General features: G+C 42.8%; 1 protein-coding gene across 1 annotated transcript in view; it reads right to left on the bottom strand.

Moving 5' to 3' along the window:
• Window positions 1-12092, bottom strand: part of GRM8 (glutamate metabotropic receptor 8) — a 1893470-nt gene that overhangs the window by 1866725 nt on the left and 14653 nt on the right. The window lies entirely within an intron of this gene.

Raw genomic sequence — 12092 nt, 5'->3', positions numbered from 1 at the left:
GGAGTGGCTTCACAACAACTCTGTGACTGTTCTTGAATGGCCCAGCCAGAGCCCTGACTTAAACCCAATTGAGCATCTCTAGAGAGACCTAAAAATGGCTGTCCACCAACGTTTACCATCCAACCCGACAGAACTGGAGAGGATCTGCAAGGAGAAATGGCAGAGGATCCCCAAATCCAGGTGTGAAAAACGGAAAATTGTGTACTCACCTTTCCGTAATTTTCCTTTCCTGTCGCATCTCATGGCAGCATAAACCTATGGGTTGTGGCTCCGCCCGCGCAACCTGATAGGACTGCGTAGCTAATAAACTCTGAGAGGGCACCCGCCCCAGTATTCTCCGTATATATATACCTCACCTCAGATGGGTGGGCATCTGTATGCTGCCATGAGATGTGACAGGAAAGGAAAATTACGGAAAGGTGAGTATACAATTTTCCGTTTTTCTGTCGCATCATGGCAGCATACACCTATGGGGAATAACTCGCAAACTGGGTGGGTATGAGCAGAAGATAAATTTTATTTAGAAGGAATAGAGGAGTTAGCCTGTATAATTGCTCTCCCGAATTCAACTGTGGACAATCTAGCGGAGTCCAGTTTATAATGAGAAATAAAGGTATTCTTTGAAGACCAAGTGGCTGCTTTGCAGATGGTTTTGGATGATACCCTGCAGTAGGCCACCCAGGACGTCGCCATTGCCCTTGTGGAGTGTGCCCTTAAGCCCTCAGGTACTTGTGTGTTGTTAGATGCGTAATAATCTTCACCAACCATGCTGCGATGGTGCGAGAGGTTGCTGCTTGTCCTCTTCTAAAGCCATGAGGAATGACTAGGAGATTCTCCGTCTTTCTCAGTTCATTGGTCGCCAAGAGGTAGGCTTGAATACTGGTCTTTATATCAAGTGGGTGTGGATCACCCTGTTCTGTGGAGAGGGTGGGGAGGCATAACTCTTGATTACAGTGGAAGGAAGACGACACCTTCGAGATGAAGCGATCCGATGGTTTTAAGACTACTTTGTCTGGGTAGAAAGTTAGGTATGGTTCCTTTGCCTGCAAGGCCTGAATTTCCGAGACCCTTTTGGCCGATGTAATTGCTATTAGGAAGGTGACCTTGAGAGTTAGGTCCCACAGAGAAATGCCCTCTAACGGAAAAAATGGCTCTTGGGATAAGGCTTCCAGCTCTACCGAAAGGTCCCATGTCAGGAAGGAAGGTTTTCTGGGTGGTCTCAACTTTAGGCAGGCCTTCTGAAATTGGATGACAAGAGGTTCCTGAGCCCATTTCACTCCTGTCATGGCGGACAGGGCTGACACATGTACCTTCAGGGTACTAGACCTAAGACCTTTATCTAATCCTAGCTGGAGAAACTCGAGGATCTGAGCAACTGATGGAGATGACGAGTTCCAGGATTGCTGTTGTGCAACTGAGAGAAAACTCTCCCAGATCCTTTTATAGGTTTTGTTAGTTGTGCATTTTCTGGCTTGAAGGAGAGTGTCCACCACTTTCTGGGAGCATCCTTGGACTAAAAACCTAGTCCTTTCAATCTCCAGGCTGTTAGATGCAGCCTCTCTGGAAATGAATGAAGGAGCTGCCCCTGCGACAGTATATCCGCTGTCATTGGGAGTGTCAACAGTTTTGCTGTGTTCAGTTGGAGGAGCGTCGTGAACCATGGTCGTCTCGGCCAATATGGGAGGACTGCTATTACTGTGGACTTCGACCTCCTGAGTCTGAGTAAGAATCTCGGAATGAGGGGCGTTGGTGGAAAGATGTACCCCAAACAGAAGTTCCAGTTGTGCTGTAGACAGTCCGTGCCCTCTGCCGATGGGAAAGGAATTCTCGCTAGATACCCCTGGCATTTCTTGTTGGTCGGTGTTGCTGCCAGGTCTATATCCGGTATCCCCCAGGTTTGGATTATGAGGGTAAAGGCTTGGTGACTTAAAGCCCACTCGTTGTTTGATACAAAGGTCCGACTTAGAGAGTCGGCTAGTTTGTTTTGAACTCCTGGGACGTACATTGCCATTAGTCCCGACAGGTTCAGCTGTGCCCACTCGAAGACTGGGCGGACTTCCTGCATCATGGAGCGACTCCTGTTGCCCTCCTGCCTGTTGATATAGGCAACTGCCACCCTGTTGTCCAATTTTAACAGGACTTCTTTCCCCCTGAGGAGGGGGCTGAAGGCTAACAGAGCTTGGAATGCTGCTTTCATCTCCAAGATATTTGAAACCACAGTCTGTGTCTTGAATGTCCAAAGGCCTTGGACTGTGTGATGGCAGTAATGTGCCCCCCAGCCCTTTAGGCTGGCATCCGAAGTGATTACTTCTTGGGGAAGAGGGACTATATGCCTGCATCTCTTCAGATTGTTCAATCTGGTCCACCACCAGAGTGATTGTTTCACTTCTTTCTGGATTACGATTCGCTGAGACAATGACACCCCGTTCCACTGTCTTAACAGTGATGCTTGCAGGGGTCTGGTGTTCCATTGGGCCCATTGTACCATCGGGATGGTTGCTGAGAATGACCCCAATATACTGAGGTACTTCCGGGCTGGTAGTGTGGTAGAAGCTAATAACTTCTTTGCCTTCTGAATTAGACTGGGAATTTTTTCCCGCTGAAGTTCTATCGTGTTGAGACGGGTATCTAGTTCCGCCCCCAGGAATATCATTCTCTGGGTGGGCTGTAAGTTGCTTTTTCCCCAGTTTATAATCCAGCCGAAGTTTTGTAGGGTGGTGATCAGAATGGATCGATGCAGTAGAAGGGAATCCCGATTGTCTGCTAGCAGGAGGATGTCGTCCAGGTAATGATGGACTCTCAAGCCTTGTTCCCTCAGTAAGGCTATTACTGGCAGTAAGACTTTGGTGAATGTTCTTGGAGCGGTGGAGATCCCGATCGGGAGACTTCGGAATTGGAAATGGTGAGGACCTACCGCAAAGTGGAGAAACTTTTGAAATGAAATGTGAATGGGAACGTGCAGATAGGCGTCCTGTAAATCGACGGAAAGCATCCAGTCCCCGATATCCATGGCCCGAAGAATTGACTGCAGGCTCTCCATTTTGAATGTCTCGACTAAGATTGAGCGATTGACATTCTTTAAGTCCAGAACAGGACGGAGGTCCCCTGTTTTCTTCTTCACCAAAAACAACGTGGAGTAGAATTCCGTTGACCTTTGAGATAGTGGAACTTCCACTATGGCTTCTTTCTGGAACAAATCTTGGACGTATTTTGTTAGTAGCGTCCTTTTCTCTCGAGATGCCGGTAATCTGGTTATACAGAATTGGTCTCTTGGTGACCGTGTCTTGAATTTCCATTTGTGCCCGAACTGGACAGTGTCTACCGTCCATGGGTCCTTTATTGTATCTGCCCAGACCTGCTTGTATCTCATGAGTCTGGCCCCTACTATAGCTGGTTGGGCGGACGCACCTTCAAAAAGACTTTTGATCCCCTGTGGGTAGGGGTCTTAGACTTTTGGAGTTTGAGGAATGATGACTGGGGGTTCTTCCAGTTCCTCCTATACTCTTTTCCAGGCCTGTAAGATCTTGCCTCCCTGTATTTATCTGGGAGATTTCTTTTAGAAGCAGGTGGTCTCTGATGTCCAGCTTTTCTCCAAAAAGATTTGTGCCATCAAAAGGTATTTTACACCAGTTGGACTTTGAGGAGGGGTCTGCCGACCAGGGTTTTAACCAAAGCACTCTTCTGGCCATTACTGAACTTAACATTGCTCTTGAAGTGGTTTTAATTATATCCATGGAGGCTTCTGTGACAAAGTCGCCTGCAAGACTAAGCTCTTGGAGGGCTGAGATAACTTTTTCTTGTTCCACTCCTTCTGACACCAGTTTCTCGGCAATCGTGGCCCCAGCTTGAGATAGCCCTGCCAACAGCAGCCAGTGCTATTGCTGGCCTGCAAGCGCCACCTGCCGACAGGTAGGTTCTTTTAAGATCCAGGTCGATCTTTCTATCCAGGACATCTTTGAATGTGACTGCGTCCTCTATTGGGAGTGTTATGTACCTAGCGAGGCGGATCAGAGAGGAGTCGACCACCGGAGGAGATATTAGTGGGTTGACGTTAGGCTCTTTAAGTGGATAGAGCTTTGCTAATCTGTTACTGAGGCTGTTTTTTTCTCAGGCTTCTGCCACTCATCCTTAATTAGATCCTCAAGTTCGTCAATGAACGGGAAGGTCTCCGGGTTTTTTAAGGTTTGGAAAGTATTTCCTCAATTTTTGAGGAGTTTCTTTTTCCTCCACCCAATCGATCGCTTCCTTTACTGACTTCACGAATGGATCGATTAATGAAAAATCAAAGCCGGTGGATGTCTCTAGATCATCATTGTCAGAAAGAGGATCTGACGTCTTTGATGATGATGGAGCAGCGGATGAGGTACTTTGTATAGGTCTGCTGGCTTCTGGCCCTGCGATTTGAAGGGATGGCTCTTTATTTGACTCCCTTGTATCTATTTCTCTGTCTTTAGTTGCCTCGATGAAGCATGTGCGACAGGCTAGTTTGTCTGGAAGCGCTGTAGCACCACAAATCCAGCAGGAATTCCCGGGTGGACGGGAAGACTGGGTGACAGGAGATTTCCTGCGTGCAGGGGATTTCTTGTGATGGGAATGACTATGCTTTGATTTTGATCGGCTTTTCCTGCGATTCGATCTGCTTCTCCTGCGACTTGAGCGGCTTCTGCGACTTGAGCGACTTCTGCCGTGCTCTGAGCGACTCTACCGGTGGCTTGAGCGGCTCCTTTTTGAAGGCTCCCCTCGTCTTGAATATGACGATCTGGAAGACCTGGTGGGGCTGTCCAATTTAAACAGCATTAGTAAGGGCTCTCTTTTTCCTTTTTCTTCATACTTACCAATCATTCTCTCTTACCTAGTAGGCTGGCGATGGTCTACCGGGGCAGCGGCCTCCATGAAGGGTGAGTGAACCAAACCTATAACATATAGGTAGTTTAGCATGAATGAGTATAAGCAGGCAGTAAGCATGAAAGAAAAAGAAACCAGAGAGCTTACCTGGATGTGGAGAGAGGGAGAGAGAGAGAGACAGGGCAGTGCAGCTGGATAATCAACAAAAAATCCGTCCAGTTTTCCCCCTTGCAAGCTCAGGAGACAAGAAATGCTAAAAATATGGCTTTTTAAACTTGCCGCCGTCGCAACGGTGATGACGTCATGCTCGCGCATGCGCAGAAGCGCTCCGAGGTATCCGGCGCCATCTTGGAAGCTGGAAAGGGAATCCCTGAATGAGATACCGCTATCTGCGCATGCGCGAAAGAGCTGAGATGCTCAGCGCTATACACAGAGAGCGGAGAGGAGTGACAGAGCATAGAGACGCTATGGAGTCAGAAGAAAAAAGGGAAGTTTTCCCCCCAAGTGCTCAGAAGAGAAGCTGGAGACCGCTGCAGGCAAGAAACCTATTTAAGGTTTGTAATGCGTTATAAACATACCCCTGAGACCATCAGAGTGGGGTTCCTTCCGTTAACCTCATTTAGAGGCTGTACAGGAAAGGACTTCCACCCAGGAGAGGCTAGAACCTGGCTGGGGCGAGAGTGGTAAGGGATGTATGTTCGGTCCTTGACAGGTGAGGAAAAAAAGGAGAATACTGGGGCGGGTGTCCTCTCAGAGTTTAATAGCTACGCGGTCCTATCAGGTTGCGGGGGCGGAGCCACAACCCATAGGTGTATGCTGCCATGATGGGACAGGAAAACTTGTTGCATCTTTCCCAAAAAAGACTCATGGCTGTATTAGATCAAAAGGGTGCTTCTACTAAATACTGAGCAATACTTAGGACCATGTGATATTTCAGTTTTTCTTTTTTAATAAATCTGTAAAAATGTCAACAATTCTGTGTTTTTCTGTCAATATGGGGTGCTGTGTGTATATTAATGAGGATAAAAAATGAACTTATATGATTTTAGCAAATGGCTGCAATATAACAAAGACTGAAAAATTTAAGGGGGTCTGAATACTTTCCGTCCCCACTGTACAGTGCAATATTCCCACTGGTTTAGTCATTTCAACTTTCCATACCATAAGGAAGGAACTGGTTTCAAAATGGCTGCAACTGGTGCAAATTTTGTAAAAGGGGCATATTGTTGCCTTGATACTGAAATTGTAATTGCCATAATCAACTATGTTCTCTTTTCTGTGATTGCTATTCTCATCATAATTCTCCAAAACTGTGTAAATAGACAATAGTAAAATACCAAAGGAATCATTTCGGAAATGTTTGAATGCTCAAACCTCATGAAGATAATTACACAAATCAAGAAGCGAGACATAAACTCAGTCACCACCAAAATCACCACCTTTTTCCACTTTTTCGGTTGGTTTATTTTACTATGATCTTAACACACATTATATACTATGATACTGTTTTCTGCTTTTCAACCTGCTCTAGCCCTGGTGAGCGGGGTAAAACATGTCAGGGGGCGTGGCTGGAGTAGAGATGGCTGGGGCCACAATCATCTTCATACGAATGCCCAGGATTGGTGAGATGCCCCTTTTCTTCACTTTGATAATGCTCTTACACCTCTCAATGGTGCACTGAGGTGAGACACATAGAGCTCTGAGAGTTTCATGGTCATCTTTCCATGGCAAAATAAATATGACTGTGATTGGCAAGCATGAACCATGTGTGAGCAGTAGAAAAAATACTACCCCTCCTACAACTGACCATCGACGAACTGACATCTACTCAGTTAGAAGCAGTAAGATGACTATTGAATAAGTAGCCAGAGATGTCCTCATAGGAAGACTATGACCTAGGCTGTAGCAATGGGACTGAATACAAGATAAACACAGGAGAGAGCCCTCCGGGCCTGGAAAGAAATTAAAACATGCTTCCACACCTCTACCAAGGATTCAATCAAATGCTAAATCAAAGAATCAAAAAGCAGGTGAATTAAGAGAGTAAGAGCCCATGGGTAGCTCCACTTGTCTTAGTAAAAAAGAAAGATAGTGTCCTCTGTTTTTTGTGGACTGTGGGTGCCTGAAAACTGTTACTACAAGGGATGTCTGTCCTCTTGCCACCCTAGGACAGGCCAAATTTTTCTCCACACTTGCCAGCAGATATTGACAGATCCCTTTCGCCAAGGCGGACTGGCCAAAAACTGTTTTCATTACTTAAATTGGGTTGTGCTAGTTCAAAGGGCTGTCTTTCAGGATAAATCTGTTCTTATATCTTGTTCTAGCTAGGTGATCTATTGGTGTTTTCTGCTACTTTCAAGGACCATCTTGCCAACTTAGATACTGTGTTGGTTCAGCTGCACTAGTATGGGCTGAAGTTCAATCCCCATAAAGGGCCATCTATTCAGATGTGAGACTGAGTTTCTAGGACATGTCATCTCCAGACAAGGTTTATTCCCCAATAATCATAACTAAAGTCAGAACTTTTCTGGGGCTGACAAAATCTTATTAGCATTTCATCAAGCAACGTGCCCCATTGCAAGAGCTCCTACATTGGGTAGGACTTAAGCGGTCACATAAAAATGGAATGGGGATCAGAACAATAGGAGGCATTTGACTTCTTGAAGCAGAAGCTGATGTCAGCTCCCATGTTAGCCTTTTCTGACTTCTATCTACCTCCAAGAACCAATACCAGTACTCAGGGCCTTGGGGTTCTACTCTTGCAAGTACAAAAAATCCAGCAGCGGTTCATCGCCTATGTCAGTTGAAGATACTTACTGAAGAAATAGAGATTCCTGACTTGATTGGAGGAAGGCCTAGGATTAAACATCGGGTGAGCTGCACTGGAAGAGTATAACTGGGCATCCAGTGGTTTTCTCCCCTAATAGAGGTAACTCAGTTATGATGGCAGCCCCCTTCCAGTAAACAAATAAAACTATTACCAGAATCCAACAAACTGAGGGACAGAGTGCATAGAGGTGGACACTACCAATAAAAACAGCAAACACCATTTAGCGGAAGTCCCTGGAGTTATCCTACAATATCCCTTTCCAGGCATGGCAGTCTTTGATCTCCAGAGAGAATAAGCCCCAAAAAAACAAGACATCTAAACTGTAAAGTCCTCCAACCCCTAAAAGGCTCATAAGAGGGTTTTCAAGGAATGCCCATGTTCATGAACCACAAATGTCTCTACCACCAGTGATTCGAGGGTGGCTGCCTCCTGCTCTTTCACAATTATCTCCAAGGCTCCCGAAGAAGACATGGATCCTGAAAATATTACACAGCCCAATGGTCACCCACCTCAGGTCTATGTTCCTGCTGTAGAACACTATGAAATCCTTTCTGCTGATGTGCCTGAAGACAGAGACGTGTCTCCCCTCATCCCAGTGGGTGAACCTAAGAAGCAAACCATGAGGCACTCCAACAGACCTAGCATACACCTTTTGCAGGATGAATTTGATAGTCTGCAAATTTTCTAGCCACAACAAGTTCATGTGTGGTAGAGTGTAGCAGAGTGCCCATTTACTCACCATGTTCACATGCAGGACGTTTAGTAACATTACAGATACCCCCTGTCTAATCATCTGGCCCATATACCCTATACTGTTAAACATTTTTTTTGTTAATCACTTTTAAAGTACTCATTGACATCAACGAAAACCCACTCCCCCTTTCCTTAAGGTAGCACTAAGTGGCCCAATCTTCTCTTAAGCATCAAATCAGGTTAAAGATCATTGGCCAAATTGTGTAATTTATTGCAGAAATAATCCAGTGTTTTTGTTTTAAATGGTGGTTCGCTAATTGTGTAACAAATGACGTGTGGTGTATGTTATACATTTTTTTGAGAAAAATATAAAGCCAAATTATATAATGATTGTTTAAGTTATCATTTCAAAACTTGAAATGGGCCATGAAGGCAAGGTTTGCAAAGTGCCCCCAAATATACTCTAAAAATAATAAAAGGTTACTTGGAAATATCTTTTCATAAAAGAGGAATCAGGTTTCCTGATTCTCTAAGGCAGGGTTTCCCTGCATACAATTCGCATAGCAGGAATTGCACAGGAGTCTTGGGTGTCTTTTGGTCCGCTTCAGGTCCAAATTCAGCCAAAAATTTGAGCTGAAATCAGACATGAATCGGTGAATGGAGACTCCTGCTGTGAGCCGCTCTGTGCTCTAAACACAGCCTAAAGCAATACAGTTAACTTCCACTCTAACACCCATGTGTTACATCGAGCATCATAGCAGTGGGTAAGATTTACATGTATTATAGAATATTTGCAAGTTGATAAGAATGGAGCAGGGTCAAAGTATAATATGCTTATATGGAGTTTCCGGGATTCTCTTTATTTCATTTTGTTTATTATTGTCAGTTCATAATGATCTGTGAAGCCAAAGCCTGCATCAATGGACTAACATTATTGTAAAACAGCTTTACAACGGTATTGTTCATAACACAAATGGGCTAACAGAACAGTGCAGCAATCCATAACACAAAAACTGCTGAATACAACCAGGTTCATTTTTAAGGAAAATATAATGCCTATTACCATATGATGATTTTTGTTAAATATTTCCATTATAACATTGTTTCTATACATTGTGTTTAAGTAGCCCTTTTTTTAAATTACATTCCATCCAGCTAGACCTAAAAATGAAGCCTTTTTACATTCTAGTGGCCATTGGAGTGGATTTATTCCATTAGTGGAACCAACCTGGTGTACCCAAATCGTTTTTTGACCATCCAGTAAAAAGGGGTCAAACAGCTCTGGTGAGTGGCCATCTTCATACTGAGCACTCGTGGCGGAAGACCTAGAAGTTTTATCTCAGAGTATTTTGTTTTGGTGTTGGGATTCTTCACTTATGGACTTTATGCTTGCTCATTGTTTCATTCAATAATGTGCACATTTAAGTTTGTTGCAGTGTTTTCTTTGTGTCAGTATTTATATGAACATGTATAGTGCCTTATTCTTTATTTTATAATTTTGCACAGTTTAGTGATTTGTTCATTTTAAAGGGAACAGCTGTTTGTATATATGTTCTCATCCCTACAAGGTGCCATCTTTTTTGGTACACATTTTTTTTTTTGTACTCACTCTACAAAGCTGGGAGAGTGTACTACCACTGTCTACTGGTAAATAACTGGCTAAAACTAACATTTAGTTAAACATTTTTTAGGGGATACAGCTCCAGGGACATAACATACCACTTCTGAGTATATCCTACATCTTCCTGTATGTTATTTGCTGTACAAATCCTCCTTTCGGTGATTCTGGCTCCCTTCGGTGATTTTGGTTAACTTGTGATGTATGAATTAACTATTTTCAACTATAACAGTGAAGGATCGCAACACTCATTCTGCCCCACCTGTGCATTCATAGAACTCCTTATATTATTTTCCCAGAATGCAAAGCATTCTGTAATTGGAGGAACAAAATCTTGCCATTTATCTGTCTCTCCTCTATTCATAGAACACTTTGTAATCTGGGATAATAACACAAGGGCTTCTGTGACTGGAGAAGAGTGGTGGGGGGAGTGGCACAATTCCTCACTGTTAGCTTAAGCATATTAACCTATGGAAATTCACCAAGGTAAGGGGGAGCCGGCATCACCGAAGGAAGGAGTTTTAAAGTAGCCATTAGCCTGCAGGACGTAGGATACACTATGGTAATTTATATCCCTGGTAGTGTATCCCAAAAAAATCTAAATCAAATTCCTAAATCAATCATGAAGCAGATCAACAAGCCAATTTACTAAGGAAGGGGGAGCACAAAAGGCTTAGGAAACATGAGAAGGGTGAAGGACAGAATAGATCTGTGAAATATTATCAATGAAATAGTTTGTACATGTAGGTGAAGAAAACTGATCCCCTTTCTTGCAGAACACGCAGTCTTGTACATAAAAAATATGTTTTGTTTTTTTTCAAAGTGTATTGATTTGCTATCTCTCTGTGTAAGGGCACACTGTCTTTATACAGCAGTCTGTCTCATATGAACATACTTCTTTTTATACGGACTCTAGGGTCCAACTTTACTATAAAAAATGGTCAGTCCATCAGTAAAAATACACATATATTTACAACACAGTGAAAGGGTGACAGATGAGATGTATACAGAAAAAAAGGTGGTGAGAAACTCTTCAATATAATAAAGCTGTTAGCAATATAAAGAAATGCCTACATAAAATATAATTACTACAGAAATGTACTCTGTAAATAAATAAAAATGGCACGCAAAGATGATATTATATAATGATCTAACTTGCTATGTATAACATTTGTGTAACAGGCTACATTATTTGACAATATGCTAATATACTTCACCAAAAGCCATCTATACATAATGCTGATTTCCATATATTACTGATTCAGGAAAAAAACAAAATAGTAGAAAAACAGGGTATTTACCTTAATTATAATAATAGTCTTTCCTTAAACCATGCTGTAGTTGCTGCCCCAAACTCTAATTTGCATATTCATACCTTGACTCTAAAGAGGTTTCCCCTTTACTTTGCTTTCATCTCAGCAAGCGTGTCCTATTACAGAGTTATCCTTCCAAAACCACTGTATATCCCAAATTAATTTGATGTCAAAGCATACGCACTCAGCATATTTCACACTCTCAGCCCATCCTACCAGCCCAGTTTCTTACTGCATGCCAGCTCCGGTGCCTTACTAAAATCATCTGAGATTTTTAAAAAGACTTGGAAGAGGATGTACAGTATAGGATGATTAGAAAACAAAGCCCTTTCCTGAATTTTTAAAATAATTTACCCTGCAGTGAAATTGTCACCAGTGAATATTAGCTGTAGGAATAAATAGCGCAAAGTAAAGAATGTTTAAGAAATCAAGAAAGAAACCAAGATTCGCATCCAGATTTAATAAATAAACCTGATATAAAATAAAAAAAATTACTGCAGTACTGCAGAAAAAAAATAGTCCTTAGACTCAATTTTAAGAAATCATGTAATGTGGCTTATATGAAGATTGAATGAAAAGTAATGCCTTCCCTTTCATACGTCTTCAATAGATGGCAACATGGATATGTCATCAGTATGAACATATTGGGGGTTGATTTACTAATGGCAAATAATCTGTTTACATTGAAAGGGACTTTGATGAATTATATAAGGCTCTGTTGACTTCTATCATTCATCCATGTGCAATCAAAATGCTGTTTTTTTTTTAATTTTACTTGTACATAATTAAGGTG

Source organism: Aquarana catesbeiana, linkage group LG03, assembly GCF_042186555.1.
Source record: "Aquarana catesbeiana isolate 2022-GZ linkage group LG03, ASM4218655v1, whole genome shotgun sequence".
In the NCBI taxonomy this organism is placed as follows: Eukaryota; Metazoa; Chordata; class Amphibia; order Anura; family Ranidae; genus Aquarana; species Aquarana catesbeiana.
The sequence above is the reverse complement of the archived record's forward strand: the minus strand, read 5'-3'. Positions and strand labels throughout refer to the sequence as shown.